Genomic DNA, 19,497 nt, shown 5'->3' with positions numbered 1-19,497 from the left:
TCCTTTCCCTGTGGTTTGAACATTCTCTTTCTCTAGTCTTCTAGTTTTCTCTTCTATCAACTTCTTGAAGTCAGGCATTTTACTACTTATTCTCTCTCTGCAAGCATCTGAAGGACAGATTTTACTTTTAACTGCTACTCTGCCATTTTGTTTCCTTTCTTAATAAAACATAATTCCAGGAAAAGCACTGACATTTATAAATCCCTTATAAAAAAGGAATGTTGGAGTGATACACAAAAATGCAGTCTAGAACCATAGTAAATACTATGCACTGAAGATCAGATCATCAATGTGGAAAGCTTGTTGGAAAAAAGTACATTTTGGTAGGTGCCAAAAAGTGGGGGGGGGATAAGGGTTAGTCTATCTAATTTGTACTGAGCAGGACGAGATGAACTCTAACCCATTATAGGTTGGACTTCCATGATTTTTGGCACTATCTTAGAGTATGAACAAGCAGGTCGGAGGATCAAGCGATCTCTTAAATTACCTCCCCATGAGAGTACCTAATGAGAGCATTCTACTTCACTGGACTAAACTTGTGGCACTCCGTGTGTTATGGCTTGCAATGCCCATTCTCTCTCACTTTAGAAGCTCATGGGGATTTTTGGCCCAAACGTAGACAAATCACCCACCACTGTCTTAAACTGACAGAGCGCTATTGTGCTCTTTGACCAAGATACTTGGAGCTATCTAGACCTGTCTGGATCCTACACACATCTCGTTCTCTCCTTAATTGAGAGAAGCCATAACATTTTCCATCATTATCTAGCTGGACTGATGGATAATTGTTGGCTGCAATTACATGCAGGTTCTTTGGAGATTAGCATGGTGAAACTTATATTTGGATACTAATGGAACACTGAGGAAAATGAATTGGCAATGACGCTGAGAAATAACAGCTTCTCTGAGAATATAGCACTCCCGTGTGATGAACTACACATTTTCTAGCATCCCAACATCTGCTTTCAAAAGGAAATGTTCTCTGATCTGGGGAGAGAGTCCCCCCTCCCCTCTGTTAAATCAACTCCTATCATCTAATTACAAAGCAAACTGAAAGCTTCTCACTGTTGCCAATAACTAATGAAACACAGACTCAGTTGGGAGATGCATCTGCGTCTGAAACCGAAATGAGGCAAGCACCTGTCCTGCAGGCTCTTCAGCTCCACCTCACTTGTCTCTAAGATGCTCATCACAAGGCATATTCATTGGCCTTCTGGGCCTCAGTAGGGGACTAATGTGCCATTTTTGCATAAGAATGTATGTCTTTAGATGCTGCATTCTGCCAAGTACTGATTTGACAGTGAAAGCTGGATATTAGGGACTCTGTCAAATAAATTAAGGCTGAAATCCTATGCATGTCAGGACAGAAAAAGATCCTACAAATTAGCAGAGAATTATAGAATGTTTTCCTGTCTAAACATGCATAGCATTTTGTCCTAAGTGATGCACATAGGGACTTCTCATTTAAAAACTGACCATTGATTCTATGCTAGAAACAAGTGTTCTGTCTACAAACAGTCATTAGTCTACAGGCATAGAGACTAGTTTCTTTGAATGTATAGGCATTTTCCAATTAAGCTGCAGTAAAGTATTTCATCTATCTCATTTGTCGCTGTTTCCCATGGCCTGCTCCTAAAAACAGTTATGCTAGTACAAAAGTAAATGGGATAGGTGACAGCTGGCAAAATCCCACATAATGAACTGATGTTTCATGCTCCTTAAAGTATCCTTATCTGTCTATGACAGATACCTTGGCTCAGTTATCGTTTCATCATGTGAACTGGAGAATGCAATTGGAGAATGCAGCTAAGAAATTAGAAGAAGACTGAGAGTTGGAAGGACAGCGATGAAGAAACAGGGGAAGATCATCAAGGATAAGCATGCTTCACTAGGGATCAAGGCCAAGATCCCCCATGCTTGGCTGAAGAAGGCTGACAGGAAGAAAACTGATGCATTTGAAAAATGGTGTAGGCGGAATACCCAGGGCTGACAAAAGTGGTATGACAGAACAAGTGAATCCTAGATCAAAGCAAGCCAGAACTTTCCCTGGAGGCCAAAAAATATGAACCTGAAACTGTTGCACTTTGGGCATAGTATGAGAGGGCAAGACTCATTGAAAATGACAATAATGTTAGGGAAAGTTGAAGGCAGAAGAAGGGAGAGACCAAATATGGGATGTACTGATTCCATAAAGGAAGCCACAGCTTTGAGTTACAAAAGCTGAGCAGGTCAAGGACAGGGTGTTTTGGTGGGCATTTATTCACACAGCAAGAGCTGTTCATGAGATGTTAAGTCAATGTAACCTGAATCCAGTAAGAACCAAGCATGGTTACAGAGTTTGAGGATGATTATGCCCCTCGCTGTCGGGAGTCCAAAGGCAGATGGTCCTGAATGCATTGCTATGCTTGCAGTTCCAGGACTACTGCCACAGCAGAAACCTCCTAATCTGCACAGCTCTTTTATCCCTGGCAGAAGATGGTGGAATCCTATTAACCCTCCATAGAAACACCACCAGCCACCATTAGGAATGAGGGATAGGACTGTACTCCAAGTCTTCCTATTTGGCTAGAAAATTACCTTATAGATGGTTCTCTGCTTCAAACAAGCAGACAGATTTATGAGAGATTTTCTACATGAGGCATTTATTGTACACTCATGATTCCATAAGTATAGATATTTATGGGTTCTTTAGATGATATTGTGATGTTCCAGTTTCACTTCTGTTTTTCAAGAACACTTTCCTGCTTCTTATTTTTTTTCTTTGTTAGAGTGAGGGAAGTGAGGTATTATTTCTAAAAGTGAAAGAATTACTTGTGTATGTGCATTATATTCTTAAGCTATAGAAAAGTGCCACCTAGAAAGTCTCTTTGTGTAGAGCTAGAATTTCATTTCTGCAAAGAAACCAGAAGTAGGTGATTAATAGCATCATGTAGAAAAAGTTCTTAGTGTATCCCTGAAAAGTGTTTGCATCAGGCTTTATTACAGTGTCCACTTACTTATTATATTTTAGAGACAAGAGATTAAAATGGATTTTTTCAGTGCAACAACTCCAGGAGCCCATAACAATTCATTAGTGCATATTCTGTCAAATAGTTGTACAGCATATGGTATCAAATAAGCATATGTCACCTTCTATAATATTCATAAAATTCTTTCCTTCCTTTGCAGAAGAGTTGAAGTGTTTATTTTCTGCTTAAGAAAGATATATATGAGGGATGTGGAATGGAATTACCCACAGGCTGAACTTAATCAGCACCTTTAAATCTATTTTTACGTATCTTAAGGTGAAGCAGGCTCCCCTTCAAAGTGACCAGGACCAAACCTGGATTCCAAATGAAGTTTTGTTTCTGATTTGGGCTTCAGGTCTCTATTTGTGGGTCTTGTTTCCCACCACTCCACCTCAAATGCTGAGGTGGAAGAGGATTGTGGGCTCTAAGAGTCTTTTAGGTTTTTTGTTTATTTGTAAATATGGAAGGTGGGTAGACATAACAGTTGGGATGAGATTGCTTCTAATCTGATGACACATTTTATAAAGGGCTGTTCAATCACTGTGCTTTATGGAAGAGGAATGATGAGATTGTGAGATGGTCATTCCCTCACTGCCACTGAGCTTCACTATATAAAAAGAAGCCTTAAACTGGATTTAAAGCCTTTTATGTCCTTGCCCCCTGCACCTATTCTTTTAGAATTTTTTATGTTTCCTGCCCTGGGTTACTTTAACGGTTTGCCATTTTCATAGAAATTGTCCAAAAACTTGCAGTGGGAGGAGAAAGGGCCATTCACATCTGTTAAGTTTGAAAATCCCCTTCACTGAAACCACTGCACCCATCCTTCAGCTACTTTGTAGGTATTTTCATATTATCCCCTCCCGCCAGGTGGCATGTGTGTTCATGCATGTGTAATTTTCAGAACAATGTCCAGAAGAAACATGGCTGATCATTGTTTCCTTTTTGCAATACCTACCTCTTGGGATACGTACAAACTTAAAAACTGTTCTTTCTGTAAAGCTCCTTTACCTATTTTTCTGAAACTTGGCAGGTTTGTTTCCCTCAGAAGTTGCAATGATCCCTGGAGATTTCATTCAGTACTACCAAGAAAATCAAAATATAATGGAAAGTAGCACAAAACTGACCACACCTGGTTGTCTGACACTGAGCAGGTGTAATTCCTTTCTATGCCTCTACATTTAATCTAATGTTGAGAAAGAAAAAAAGGTTATAACCATTACAAATTATCCTGAGTGTCAATGGGAGGTATTAAGCCTTAGAGTTCTGAATCTCATAGATAGGTAGATGGATATACCTTACCTCTACTTATGTGAAAATAAAGATATACAGAACTATCTTTTGAAGAATTCCAAGCTGCTATTTGCATTGAGAAATCTGAGGGGATCTTACCACCTCCCATTATTTATTAGGAACTAACCGTTATTTATTATTTATTACCCATTATTATTTCCCCTTTTGTGCTATTAAAAAGCAATTCATAACAAATTGCAGAGGGTTGCTTCTTTCACTACAGATTTTAGGTGGCAGAGCAATGCAATAAACAAATTAATAAATGTACCTCCCACTTTCCACTGCTCAGAGTGGCATGATAGGTGTCCAGTCCCCTTGCCACTGTAAATGCCAGTAAATTCCACATGCTGATTCTCTGCTGCTACTTCCTTCTCCAGAGATCTTCACACACATCCCCCCCCCATCTTTGCAACCAGAAAGGAAGACATTTATCTGACAAAGGGTTATTGGTATGTGTGCATGCCATTCACATGTGAACCCACCAACCTCTGGGATTTCGACACATGCAAACTTCTTGGACGAAAAGGTCCAAGGTTGTATAGCTCAGCTAAATTCCCTTACATGGAAATAAGTGCAGCTCTAGATCTCAGTGCAACTTCTGAATAGAGGTTTGTGCTTGCAGTGTGTTATAAATGCATTCATTTATACAGGAATGATATGTTTATCTTTCATAAATGTTTATTATCCTGAGCATTTGGGTGTAGAGCTCCTAATCAACCTAAGCAAATAAACTATTTCTCAAACTTAGATGTTACAGTTTCTGCTATCTATGGCTAGAAAAGTATGAACAAGAGACAAATGGAACAGAATATTTGCTGTTCAACTAATTGCAAAGTTCTTCTCAGTTTATTCTTTAAACTGAATTTTCTAATTGAGTTCATTTTCTTGATTTAATAAAATTATTGCTACCATGACATTCTAATTATATTTCTGAGCTGAAAGATGTTTGTGTATTCATTTTTTATAGAACCTCAGAGACTCTTCTGTCAGTCTGGGAGGCATCTGTGTTTGTAAATCTTCTCAGTGCTGAGTAAAGAATTGCCCCTTTTATTGTTTAGTTATCTAATTTGGAGAGCTCCCGGTATCAGTCAGAAGTGGAGCTGAGGGTGAAATTGGTTTGATTGGCGTCTGTTCACTTTCTCCAATGTAACTATTCTGGAAGTTTGGATGAGAGACTGAAGATACTTGGCAAATGTTTGTGTGTGGACTTGTGGAAACTGTGGGGGAGAGCCCATTTTTAAGAAGAAACTCTGGTATTTAGACATTAGCTGGAAAGTTCCTACACCTGTACAGTGTTGTGTCATATTCTGGGCGGACATGGAAGAAGGGAGATACAGAGTCTTTCCACTGCCAATGCTGAAGCACGATTGACCAATTGGTCACAGAATCTTCCCCCACATTTCTTAATTTAGAGATATCATTCTAATTATGTTGAAGAGTTCATAGCAGCCACATAACTAATCATAGTGTGGGAAGCAGCATAGCCTCCCTTTTCACATGCAAAAATATAAGGAAAACTTTGTGAAGGGAGTTCTTACCAGGACTTTTCTGATACAGGAAAGAAGTGTGACAAATGAGGGGGAGAGAGAGAGAGAGAGAGAGAAGCTTCACTGCTCAGCAGCCTCCAGTCAATTAGAACCACCTTGGTGGGAAAGCAGAATGGAAGGTGGTGAGGCAGCATGGACATAAATATTCACAGGACAGGAAGCCGCAGTAGCACTGCACATTTTCCCTGGCTGAAGTTGGCTAGAGGTTGCTGCTGCCTCAATCAGTTGCTCTGTTGGTCAGTCATGACTTGGCAGATTCAATGGATTTCCCTGCCATCTTTCTCTCTGGCATTGCCTTCCAAAAAAAGTAGCTGTGTGAGTAGGAATAGTGTTAGGTACTGAAAAGACTTGAGGCTACTGTTTGCATGTGATAATTGACATATTGTCCAAAGTCTACGTGTTGTATATTTAAAGGACCCTGATCCTGAGGATAACCCATTAGTAAAAATGGGTATATGGGCGGGAAAGAGGAAGGCATTTGGTTTCAGGAAAAAAGATAAAAAACCCTCAGGAAGAAAGATTCAGGGTAAGGGGCTGGTGGCAAAAATCAGCTGCTGTAGGAGGCCCAGGTGCAGCAAAGTTCATTGGGGCCTCTGTACGGTTATTTCAGCCAATACCTATGAAGAGTAGTGGGGTGCAGCAGATGGCCTCCCAGTAATTTGGGGCTGCTAATGAATGGTTTAGGGCTCCCAGCCTAGTGGACTGCCACCTACACTATCTCCATTTGTGAATCTGTTTTTCAGGAAGTTAAATGGGTGTTTTAAAATTGATTTTTAATCATGTGGAGGGATAGGGAGATTTAGAAGTGATTTGTAAACATGGGAAAATTAGTTTCATTTCTTGGTTGCATAATATTAAATCTGAAAAACTGCTTTTATCCCACATGGTTGGATAATTATTATGTCCATAAATCATGTATGTATGTATGTATGTATGTATTTTCTATAGCACCCAACAGCCAAAACTCTCTGGGAAGCTTACAACAACAAAGAAACAATTCGGTATAAAATATGAAGCAGATTAAAATATCATTAAAAAGTTTAGCAAGCAAAAATCAAAACCAAATTTAAAACACATACTTAAATGTGTGTTTTGGTTAGGGGTGGAATGATCAATGATGCTGCAGTTGTCTAGATTTTCTGAACTGCACCTTTAAACTGAGACCACCTTTCTCTGATATTTGATTGGGATCTGATTTTCTTTTAATTCAAACAGGGTGGTTCATATTTCACTGGGGGAAAGTATGCAGTTTTATTGTACACACTCAAATGTGCACTTTTCCAATAGATAAAATGCATGAACTGTACAAATGTTTAGTCTTTGAACTGCATGATTTTTAAATGCAAACACATTTGGAAATAGATAAGCTTTCCTTCTCAAATATGTACTGTCGTTCATCTTTGCATTTGGCGTTGTGAATGGGACAAGCAAAATAAAGTTACTGCACATCCTGAGCTTACTGCTTCTGCACTGATGTCCAAAGAAAATGATATTCTGTATGACTAGCCAGTTGTTCTGTCTTTAAAATACCACTGCCTTCTGAGTCAAGGTAAGAACAGCAGTATCATTCAGTTTACTTATGTATTGTTTAAGTACACTGAGAGCTTGCAAATGAAGAGGCTGTTTAACAAATGAAAAGTCCCCTTGTCTCCACCTCTGATTAGTATTACATTACATTTCTATATCACCTGTAGCCAAAGCTGTCTGGGCAGCTCACAACATTTAAGTCACCCATCTAGATTTCAACCAGGCCTGACCAGGTGTAGCTTCCAAGGTTAGGCAGGATCAGGCATTTCATGCTATATGGAAGCTATATGGCTCTCCATCTGCCCCACTGGCTACATTGGCCACCAGATCCCGCTGGCAAGGCCCCAGTAGCATCCTTAAGCAGAACACTGGTGCAACTAGGAAAGTTTAGATTTGGAGCTCAGTGGGCTTATTGGGGGACTGCTTCAGATGCCCAAGCACATTATTTCAGTTGTGATGCACACAACTGATATTTCTCTTCCCTCTTCCAGGCACCATTTCATACTTTAAAATTACATCTACATTCCAGATTGGCTAGAAATGATCAGCACAATTCTTTGCACACATACAAGCACACATTGGAAGGTGCTCTAATTATGTTCAGCTTTGCATTTTAAACTCATCATGACTACATGATGGTGTTTGCTTGTGCCATCTTGATGTTTTCATTACCTGCTGTTATCTTGGTAGTCACTTGGAGAAAGAGCTGGCTTAACTGCTATGGCAGAAAACTAATATATTCTCCTAAATAAAATAATCTATGTATAAAGCAAAACTGAGTGTCCACATTTGCTTCCCCATGTGCCAATATTCTTGCAAGCTTCTTGTATAAGCTTGCAAGAACATTGCATGCAGACAATGTTGAGCAGAACTGCATTCTCATCCTTACTCATGAATAACACCACCAGTAGATGTTATAATTAAATACTTAAAAAATAAACAGAAGAAAACAAGCACCTGTCCTACGTAAGATGGCTTTCAAGGCAGGATTGATAACAGACAGGATGGAACTGAGGATGAGCAGGGAAGGATGTGGTTCAATTACACTTCCCTAGGCAAAACTTCAGAACAGGGTAAGATTATGTATAATGGGCACAGTGAGATCTTTGATCTAGGTGATTGGACCTTGCAAAGAATGATGAGGATGCTTCAGAAACCTGATCTTTGTAAACTCCAATTTGAAATGTCCTGATCTTCACCTTCTGTACTCATGTGATGATTGGAACTTGGTTTTCCAATAGAGTTTGTACTCTTTGAACATATAAAATGTATTTAAAATGTATACAGTCAAGATGGGAAATACTGAAATGCACATTTACATGGTGATGGTTTTGCTAAAAATCCATTTCACTATCTGCAATTTAATGCAGAAACAAAACAAAAATGACAGAAGTGATAAAAGAATGGAATCTGATTCATGTCTGTTCCCTACTCAGTCTGAAAGCCACTGAGCTGTGAACTGCTTTGCTTGGTGGCCAGGGAAGGAGTCAGGGCTATGGGAGAAGTGAGCTATTCTGGTGCCTAGCTTAGGCAGGGTTTGGCCTTACATAAGACCGCTCCACACCTGCCTCGACCTTTTTTTCCATCAGCTCTCCACCCCACCTTCCAACCTCTGCAAGTTCTTCCTGGCAGGGAAGCGCCAAAAAGGCTTAATGCACCCATATGGTAGGTATGTTAACCACTCCAATGCCATTGACAAAAAACACTGAAAGGCAAGAAGAGGCTATTTTCTTATAAACTGAATGGGTGGAAGAAGTACCTGCACAGATTGCTCCACACCCTGCATTTGCAAGGGCCAGGCACTTGCTTTAACAAAAGGAATAAAGGAAGCTGGAAATCTGGAAATGGTGGCTCTTCCAATGTGAATAGATTTGTGCCTTGTCTCTTTCTATGGATGTGCATGGCTTTGCAGCCAGCAGCAACAATAGTTTGAACATGATGCATCTCCAGGGTGTGTAAGAACATTTCCATCAATTTACTAAAGCACTTTGCTTTTAAAACATTATAAAATATTAACTGAAACATAAAATTAGAAGGTAAAGTAAGCTTGACCTTTTTACTCCTTTTATCAAAATGCCTGAGATATTAGCACTAAGAAGGTTAGGCAAGGAATTAACTGGAGAAAGTCAATATTATGTTTAAAAGAGTTTCAAAGGTTAAATGATTTTTTTCCAATCAATTTAAACTTTCCAGTTCTGCTCTTAAATGATGCCATTAGCACTCACTCTTTCCTACTAGTTGTCTGTTGATGCAATGTGCTGAATAAACAGAATTAACAGGGCAAAGCTGCACTGAAATCTCTACTCGGGCTGTTTCTACACTAGCCTTCATTTTTTGCCTAGATTTGCCATCATTTATTCACCCAACTTTCATGGCGAATCTAGATGATGTAAGTGCCAAGCGTTATGCCTCAGTATTTCCAAACTCATAACCCAGTTTTTCAAAGACCTGGTTTGTGGCCAATTTTGTAACATAAATGTAATTGCAGCAGTTCAGTTTTTTGTTTTGCACTACAAAATTGTGGTGGTCTATATATCAATGGAATAACAAGTGGTCTAGCTTCAAGGATTTAACCAATTAGGCAGGGCTAAACAAATAATGTAAGTGTCACTAACAGAAATTGCCTATGAAAAGAAATGGGGAGACTTAAAGCTGTTTTTAAAAAATCCTATGTTGGAATTGTCCCCTTGATCTGAAAGGAATATATATTTTTAATAACATACTTGCTCACTGGGACAGCCATTGCAGGACTCATGTGATGGCGACAACAACAGTAACATCTTTACTACAGTCAGAGACCAGACCAAAGTAAAACATTAAAAGACAATACAGAAATATTGGAAGAATATAGACAATTATTAACTGTTGCTTATAAGGTATACATAACCATGCCAATAGCCCAATTCTAAGTTGTATGCTATGTACAATGTCCCCATTCCAGGTGATAGACACTTCATCACAATAAACTCTTTTAACACTAGTATTAGACCTGTATACACATCAGCCACATTGTGTGTAAGGCATTAATCCCTGGACTTTATCTTTCATCCAGCTAAATAAGTTGGTCCACACTCTTTCAACATCCTTCTTCAAATGCCTATCAGGGCCACAAAGAATTGGGCGACATTATATGTAAGTATCGGGTTAGTGTCAGAGAGTAATATATAGACATATTGTTGTCCTGTACGGCCTGGGAATCAGTTTATTAAAGGGGAGATGAATGCAACATGGATATCCCCATAAAATATATATGGCAATTTTTTGTAAACCATCCATTTTTTGTAAGCTGTCACAAGATGCTTGTAGTAGACAGGTTAGAAAAGTGTTTAATAAATACATAATAAATAAATACCGCAGCAGGACATGCTCTGTGGTTTCTGTCTGTTCCATATCCCTGTGACAAATACAGAGTTATACTAAGTGCCATCTAGATTCAGTTTGATTGTCCTTCCAGATGACTGTGAAAGCACAATGTGTACTAGCTTGGAAGCAGCTTCAGCCTCATTGTCTGTCCTTGGCCCAGTCACTGCATCTCAGTGCAGCAAAACAAGCATGAGGATAAAGTACATCATTATGGTGAAACATTTTTTTTCCACTCTGAAAGTTTTGGAGGAATGTTGTATTAAGAATACATACATACATACACAGTTCACTATAATGCATACATCAAATAACCTTTGCCCTGCCTGTCTTACTTTATAACAAAATTAGCAATGTTCTCACAACTGCAAACCATGGAAAATACTTTGGCTGTATGTTGACTCCCAGCTAGATTGCTGACAGCTGAACGTGTGTAGGATGTGTGAGGAATCTACCCATGGGTGGGAATCCATTAGATTCCCTGGACTCAGCTCCTTGGACTTGGATCCGCTTTGCAGTGGCCCAGAGTCAGAGATCCTGGCAAGCCCGCCTGGCATTCACAGGGCACTGGCAAGGGATTGATCTCCACGTGTGACGCAAGCATCCAAGAAGCCTGGCATCAAGGAAGGCTGCCTGTGGGCCACTCACCAGGAAAGCAGCCCTTCCCCCCAACTTTTGTGTAAGCAGCATCCCGCTTCTGCACCAGTTGTGGCCACATCTGGCTGGCTGCTGACACAAAAGAAGGTTGCCAGTTGCGCAGCCAGGGGTCCACAAGTGTTTGTGGGCTACCTCTCCACTTGGTTTACCTTGGAAGGCTGCGCTGAGCACCAGACAAAGCCTGTGAATGCTTGGAGGGATGGATTCTGACGGGGCTGGTCCCAACCCTAGGTATGCCTTTGGAGCACAAGAACATAAGATTGCAGTGTGTCAGCCCTTGGGCCATCTAGGCCAGTTTGTCAACACTGAGTGTTGCAGGACTCTATCCCATTCCACCTGGAGATGCCAGGCATTCAATCTGGATCCTTTCATGTGCAAAGTAGAGGTTTCTTCTGGTTAAGACCCTGGCAAAGTAGGTGCTTTGCCGCTGAGCTATGGTCTTACCCACGCAAACTTTTCTGTTCTTCCCTATGTGCCCTCCCACCCCTTGAGATCTGAGGCAGAGGTCCTGCTCTGGGAGGGTGACTACTCGGAGAAGGGCTGGGGTTTTATTATCTCAAGCTATTGGATGTTGTGATGCTTTGTTTTATTCCATTTGTTTTATTGTAAACCATCCTGAGACGCTAGTGGTGGACAGGTTAGAAAAGCTTTTAATAAATAATAATAAATGCTAGGCATTCCCCCTCTGTCCACCTGTATTTCAGATGCAGAATAAGAAAGAAATGGTCTTTCTCTCTGCTGCCCACTTTTCAATTTCCATACATAGCTCCTCCTTTCTCTCTATAAAAACTGAAGAAAAACAATGAAACTTGCCACTGTCATGTCAGTTCTCTTTCTCCCTCCTGCCTCTCGGTCAGTTTCACTGATAACTATTATACTGCAATTTGTTATGCTTTTTTAGTAAATCACTTTTTATAGAAAAACTGTGAGCTCATCTCTGTTGCTCCCTGAATAACTTATGATGACACTCTATGGTCACTGAATGCCCTAAGTTACATACACATTGGGTTGGAGTTTTGGGAATACTTGCTAGATTCTGGACCGCTCTAGTGGGTAGGTATTAGCTTGTGATCCAGCATAACTGAACTAGACTTGCAGCCGCAAAGAGTTTCCTTTGCACATGGACAAAACACTCACAAGTCACTCATACTGTAGAAGGGCTTGTTCCTGAATGTGCATAAGCAGCTTGCAGAAATGATAACACAGCGAGCTGTCTCCTGAGTGAATGTGGTAAAGCCAAACGATGCTGAATTGATCATGAGAATAGATCAAAGCTTGCACAAATTTGCCATTATATTTCACAGTAGATCTTCTGCTACTGTTCCTGCATTATCTCTGTGGACTGTTTAGGGTGGCATGCAAGCATATTTCAGCTGGTTAATGTAAGCTTGTGCATGGAACTGCAAGGCAAAATTGGCGTGGAAGCAAAGGGCTTGAATTCTACCCATATGCACTGATTGTCCCCATAAATTTCCCCTCGCCCAGCTGTTTTCACCCACAGTCAGGTTATGACTCATTTTGGGAAATATTTATAGAGGATAACCAGTTACCCACCATCAGGAAACATCCAGTCTTGGAAAGCATTTGACCTTCCTCATAGCCGCCAATCCTCTTCTTTCATACCTCTGCTTTAGCATCAGGAGGCCTATACAGAATTGATATTCTCATGTTTACCTTGCAATGTACAATTCTGCTCTCCTATCTAACTTATCTTATCAACCTATGCCAAAAGTTGTTTTCTCATTCCCTGTTTGCTTTGTAAGCTTTTCCACATTCCTTTTAAACTTTCATTTCTCTCTTGCCTGCCTTAAAACCTTAGTGTCATAGACATGTTTTCTCCAGTAAAATAACTAGAATGGTTGTTTTTCCAGCCCTGACACCCTTTTGCCAACCAACAGCAGTTTGTTGCTAAAACTGAATACGGTTGGGGCAAGAGCGCGAAAGCCATATAGGCTTTTATGATCTCTCATAAACAGACACACAATATATTTATTTTAACTACCTCAAATGTTACTGGAGACAAATAATTCTTTGCAACAGTCTGTCTCAGTGTGTTATCTTCCTGATGTTTTAGAATGCTGTTCTCATTAACTCCTGCTAGCATGGCCAAAGGCCAGGGATGGTGGGAGTTGTAGTCTGAAACATCAGGATGGCTCCTAGCTTGGTAAGATTGGTTGACTATGTGCCCATATTCCATTCCTAGGCTCCAGCTGATACGCAATTGTGTATCATCAGTCAGATAATCAGTTGGAAATATTTTTTTTCCAATGAAGTTATTCCTTTTAACCTTGCATATCTTAAATGCAAATAGGTGATCTTGCATGTATTAAATGCAACCTGTCTCTCAGTCCATTGAATTATTATGCCTTTGGATATGAATAAATACATATTGCGTCACTATGATCATTGAAACATTCTGTCCTTTGCCTGTTACACAGTAGAAAACTGCTGGGTGGATCTCATAATTAGCCACAGTCAAAGTGCAATGATCTTACAGACTCCGTACTGTGTAAAGTAGGGGTAGAAAATGTGACACCCATGGTCACAAATGCATTCTTGGAAATCTTTACTAGTGCCCATTGAGGTACACTAACCTTCTTCCTTTTCTTCTTCTAAATTTTAAAATGTCTTATCTGTGGTTGGTAAGCAAAGTGAGGGCCTGTAACTGCTTCCAGGTGCTTTCCCTGTGTATGTTTCTAGGGCACATGTGGGGCTCAGAGACATTCTTAGGAAACGAATATGTCAGGTTCTCATCTGTAGCCTGCTCATTTAGCGGTAGTGCCCAGGTTAATTTCTTGAATTTCCAAAAGTGCTCATGGGCCTAAAATAGGGTGCTTACCCTTGATGTAGAGCAAAGACAGTCTTACTTTCTTTGAGTCTATACAAGACTCTATATGTTCAGCACTTCCTGTTCACTTTCACCTGTCTAGATCTGTTCATATTCAAAGCATATACACAGATCTAATAAAACAGTCCAAATTTGCATCAAATATTCAGTTCCATGGTTTTAAAGTTATTTTTATTTTGTATTTCCACATTAAAGGTTGATAGCAAGATCTCAGCATGAGAAATTATTCTATTAACCTTTAGGTGTCTTACAAATTGTGTAGACATTCATTTGTTTTTTGCTGTATTTTGACCTTCACTGTATATGATTTACATCTCAAGTCAGATCATCTTAAAATAGGCCATCAAGGTCATTAGAAGGAGATTATGCAGATTATTCTTCATTGCCTAATTAATAGGAATTGATTGATGCTCATTCCAAAGTTCATTTTTATCCAGTGTTACCACATATTCATTTATTCAGATGGGAGACATAATAAACAGTCAATAGTCTGCAATTTGCATATGGGAGCAGAGATGCCAGGTACCACTGGAATAACATGTTGCATCTTGGTACCAATAGATTTCTATGAAAAAGTATCTGGAACTTTAGATAGAAGGAAGTTCATTGCTAAATTTATGGTGAAGATGATCTAGCACCTCACATTTGTGAACATGCTGTTTGTAAATGTAGAGAGCAATCCTAATCTCCACTGAAAGCTGTCTGGGCAGAGTTAGGATGGAGCAGAAGTCTTCAGAAGCATGTTGCTCCATCCCCTGTTATTCATGAAGAAACATAAAATACATGTTGGGAATTCTGGAGGTGGATACTAGGAAGGGTCAGGAATTCAAAGGGGATTGCAGTCTACTGCTTGACATTTATTTATTTATTTAGAACATTTCTATGCCGCCCCCATCGCAACAAAGCCTCGGGGCGGCTCACAAAGAACATTGGGCCTATTGGATAGGTCCTGGAGTGTTACAGAAGAGCAAGGCCTGCTGAAGAAGAATGTACATGGCTGCTGCCAAAGTAAAACATTGCTCACCAAGTTCCTTTGAAAATGGCAATGAGCATCTTGGTAGGGGCTCTTGTCAGCTGTTATCTACTTGCACTTTCAAAATGCTTTTGACAAAATCCAGCATCAAGGGATCCTGAGTAACACAAGCAGTCCTAAATTTATTCACATATTTAGGCCGTGCTCTCAGGAAAAAACAACCAGCTCCTGCCTTGGAGTGAAGGGGGAAGCTGTGCTTTGTCAGCATGACGCAGAACTTACAGTTTATTCATGATTTTATATGATTTATATAGGCTTGTGGAAAAATTACCTATGTTACCTGGGAACCTGAAAATTTCAAGTATATGGTCCGGGTTTCTATTAAGCTTATGCAAATATGTCATCTTTGTATTGGTAATAGCAACTTTTGTTCAGTGTTTATTTTGTGATGGTCTAACAACTGCGTACAAATAAATCTGAATACTGCTGAAGAGTGGCATTTGTGTAGTTTTCTACCTCTTGTAAACAAATGACTTGATATGCATCATGGCTTGGTGTGTGTGTGCGGACTGCTATACCCAATGCTCTTGACATGCCCCAAATTAGACAAATTCTTGCAGAATGACTGCATTGTTATTTACTAACTGAGACAGGGGGAAAAATTGATCCAATTTTAATTATGGCATATGCCCCGGTTCAGAGGTTCTGTTAAAATATGCTACAATCATGCACTCAGCCCTGGATTACCTGTTTAATTGTTGTTATTATTTGCCATCAAGTCATCTCTGACTTATATCGACCCATGAATGAAAGCCCTCCAGAATGTTCTGTCCATGACAGGCCTGCTCTGTTCTTTTACGTTCAAGGCTGTAACTCCCCTTATGGATAAAATCCATCTCATATTTGCTCTTTCCCTTCTTTTCCTGCCTTTAACTTTTCCTAGAAAGATTGTACTCTCCTGTGAATTTTGCCTTCTCATGACGTGTCTGAAGTATGACTGCCTCAGTTTTGCCATCTTTGCTTCTATGGAAAGTTTTAGCTTGATTTAATCTAAGATCCACTTGTTTGTCTTTCTATCAGTCCTGGGTATTCATAGAGCTCTCCTCCAGCATTATGTTTCAAAAGCATCAATTTTCTTCCTCTGAGCTGCTTTCACTGCCCAGCTTACACATCCACACATAGGAATCAGGACTACAATGGTATACATGATCTTGGCCTTGGTATCCATTTAAACATTCTTACGCTTGTTTATCTTTTTTAGTTCCTTCATTGTTTCCCTTCCCAATTTCAGTCTGCTTTAAATTTCTTGGCTGAATTTTCTTTTTGAATTGATATCTGAGGCAAGGTATGCAAAATATTTCACAATTTACATTTCTTTCTTATTAATAGTAAAGTGCTGTAGTTCTGTAGATGAGATATTTCCCCCCTTAATATTCAGCTGCAGTCCTGCTTTTGCATTTTCTTCTTCCACTTTCATTAGTTGTTGTTTCAATTAACTGCTGCTTTCTGCTGAGTACATGGTATTATCTGGGCAGTTCAGAATTTTCTTTATAGATTTTGAAAAATCATCAAATGTGTTTAGAATGTTTTTACTTATCTATATTTTATTATGCTAATTGCTAAGGATTCCTAAGAATTTTAAGATTTAAGAATTAAACATTCTTAATTCACATTTCTAAATAATGTTGTTGAGCGTTAACCTCTTAACAAGATAGACCATTATACCCACACGCATATAAAATATTCTAGAATCTCACAACATGTCAAAAACCTGTTTTTGGCATAAGCATTTTTTGTCTCCATAGTTTTTTCAAGCATGTATTTGAAAAACATGCCTTTGTATTTATGATTTGAGAAGCACCTCCCTGTTATTCTATCTAAATCTCATTCCAATTTCACTTATTTGCTTTTATGGTTTATATGGTTTTATGGGGACTGATTTCCTGGTTCTTGAAGTACAGAACTGGGCATTGATTGTTTAGAGTATTATTTTTAGTAAAGAGTACCAATGAATCAATTGTCTGTGTTTGTTTCCTGTTTGATAAAACAATTTTAATTATTTTTGTTCCAAGAAACCAAACTGGAATTTTATATTGTAATCCAGAAATGTCTTGGAGGAATCTTATTATTAAATTGCCTAATCTTGCACTGGAGACAAGGTAGTACAAATATAGATTTGCCTAGTTTGCTATGCATTTTAATCTGAATGTATCTAATTTTGCACATTTGAACCAATATGCTGGCTAAAGCTCAGTTGGCCTCTGAAATTAATTGCTCCAAAATTTTCAGTGGTGTTCCACAATCAAAAGATGCATACAAATATGGATGCATTAGTGAGAACAACATTTAAAAATTGCTTGCAGAAATGAATGCATTAGGAAAACTGTGCACCAAAAAAATCAATACACATTTTCATGCAATGTAAATGGAACTTAAAATCAGAATGATTCTCAAAGTTTCAGATGAAACAAACTCAATACTGGAACAAATGAGAAACTGAAATGTACAGAGTCATCCATTCCTTAGTCAGAGTCAGCCATTCCGAGGTAGCATGTCTCAGCACTAGCTAGGAAAACAATAAGAAGAGAGAGTTACTGCTTTTAAATCTTGTTTGCGAGCTTCCCAGAAGCAACTTGTTGGCCACTGTTTGGAGTTGGATGTTGAGCTACATTGATTTTGATTGAGCAGATCTCACCTTAAGTTCCTAAAAGTGTAACATGCCTATTGCTCCTTCAGATAGACATGGAAAAAGCTTGCAGTGGGCCATGTCAGTCTGGTGGCTTGGGGACATTTCACACATTGAATGTAATATCAGATGGCTTGCATGTATGAATGACCTACTGCAATTAATCACAATAAACAGAACTTACTTATCATCTGAATTCAACTCATAACTTTATCTGTCAAGACGATTTACACACTAAAGGGCTAGTTGGTTAGTCATGCACAAATAAATGCATGAACAAGCCCTTTGCTTAATTAAATCTGCATGTGTCTGGTTGCTTAAGACTTGTAAAGCAAGAACGCAATTCTGTTTTAATCTGGGTTTGGGGGAAAGTTTAGTGGATGGGTCCCAGAATGGGTATGATTTCCTGTGCTTTTACACTTCTCCCTTCCTGAAAGCATTTGAAATGTGCTTATAGGTAATGCATTAAATAGGAACTTATTCATTGCCTAGGGTTTTTTTTTTTTTTAAACCAAGAAAATCAGTAAATTCATGGTTAAATTTCATTGGAGAAAGTTGCTTATCTCAGCATCAGTGGATGCCAAGTGTTTCAAGTCACTGCTTCCACTACTTAACACATGTTTATGCAGGACTTCTTGCACCAGAAAGCATGGATTAGTATGTGAAGGAGCATTGCTGAAAGCAGAGAGAATGTCTGAAGGAAGTCCATAAACCTGAGATAAATATTAACAGGTATTATAATAGAAGTGTTATTTAAAACGACAGTGGATTTAAGATAACACAGCAAAGATCTCCTTTTTGAAAGACTTCAAAATAAAAGCAGCTGGAAGTGAAAGTTAAAGCCTTTCCTTTTTTTTAAAAAAAACATTTTTTATCCATCTTGTCCTGAAGGGTTTTAGAAAATCATGAAGTATTTAAGTGTAGGTCCACAGCAACTCTGATCTAAGAACAGGGCCAAGCCAAGACATTTTGCTCCCTGAGGGCCTTGCCTTCTCCCCACCCACCAGTCAGGCACCAGAGACTGAGACTCCCACAGGCAGCTTCCTTCTTCTCCCTGGAAGTGAAAATGTAACAGTAATAATGTTGATAAACAACTTATTGGTCTTTCAAGGCTACCAATATCATCTGCTGGAGGGAACCACCTCAATCTCCTAATGGCCAGGTTGGTCCTGCCTGTGAATGGATGGAGGCACCCTGTCTGGATGCTCCTGGATGGAAACTGGAAGAACAGCGCTATTTCCTTGCTTGCCATGTTCACACTTGAACTAGGGATGAATGGAAATTCAAATTGTTTCTGGTTAGAACATACACCATGTGTACCTCTAGAACCAAATGTTGACCCAAACAGAATCGTCTGCTGAAGTCCATGCATTTCTAAGCTTGAAATGTAATTCATGGAATGAAAACATGTTTGAAAACCGTCTGCACATGAACAATGCACATAAAATGAGCACTTTTGAAAAATTCACACAAATTATGTTTTAATCAATAGGATAAACTGCACACATGGGAAAAATCTACACGAACACATTTTCACAGGGGAAGAAGAAGAAGAAAACTTGTCATCTGATGGAGACATGAGTCAAAATGAGCTTCAGTTG

This window comes from Varanus komodoensis, unplaced genomic scaffold (assembly GCF_004798865.1).
Source record: "Varanus komodoensis strain SLA01 unplaced genomic scaffold, ASM479886v1 scaffold5, whole genome shotgun sequence".
In the NCBI taxonomy this organism is placed as follows: Eukaryota; Metazoa; Chordata; class Lepidosauria; order Squamata; family Varanidae; genus Varanus; species Varanus komodoensis.
Note: the sequence above shows the minus strand (reverse complement) of the source record.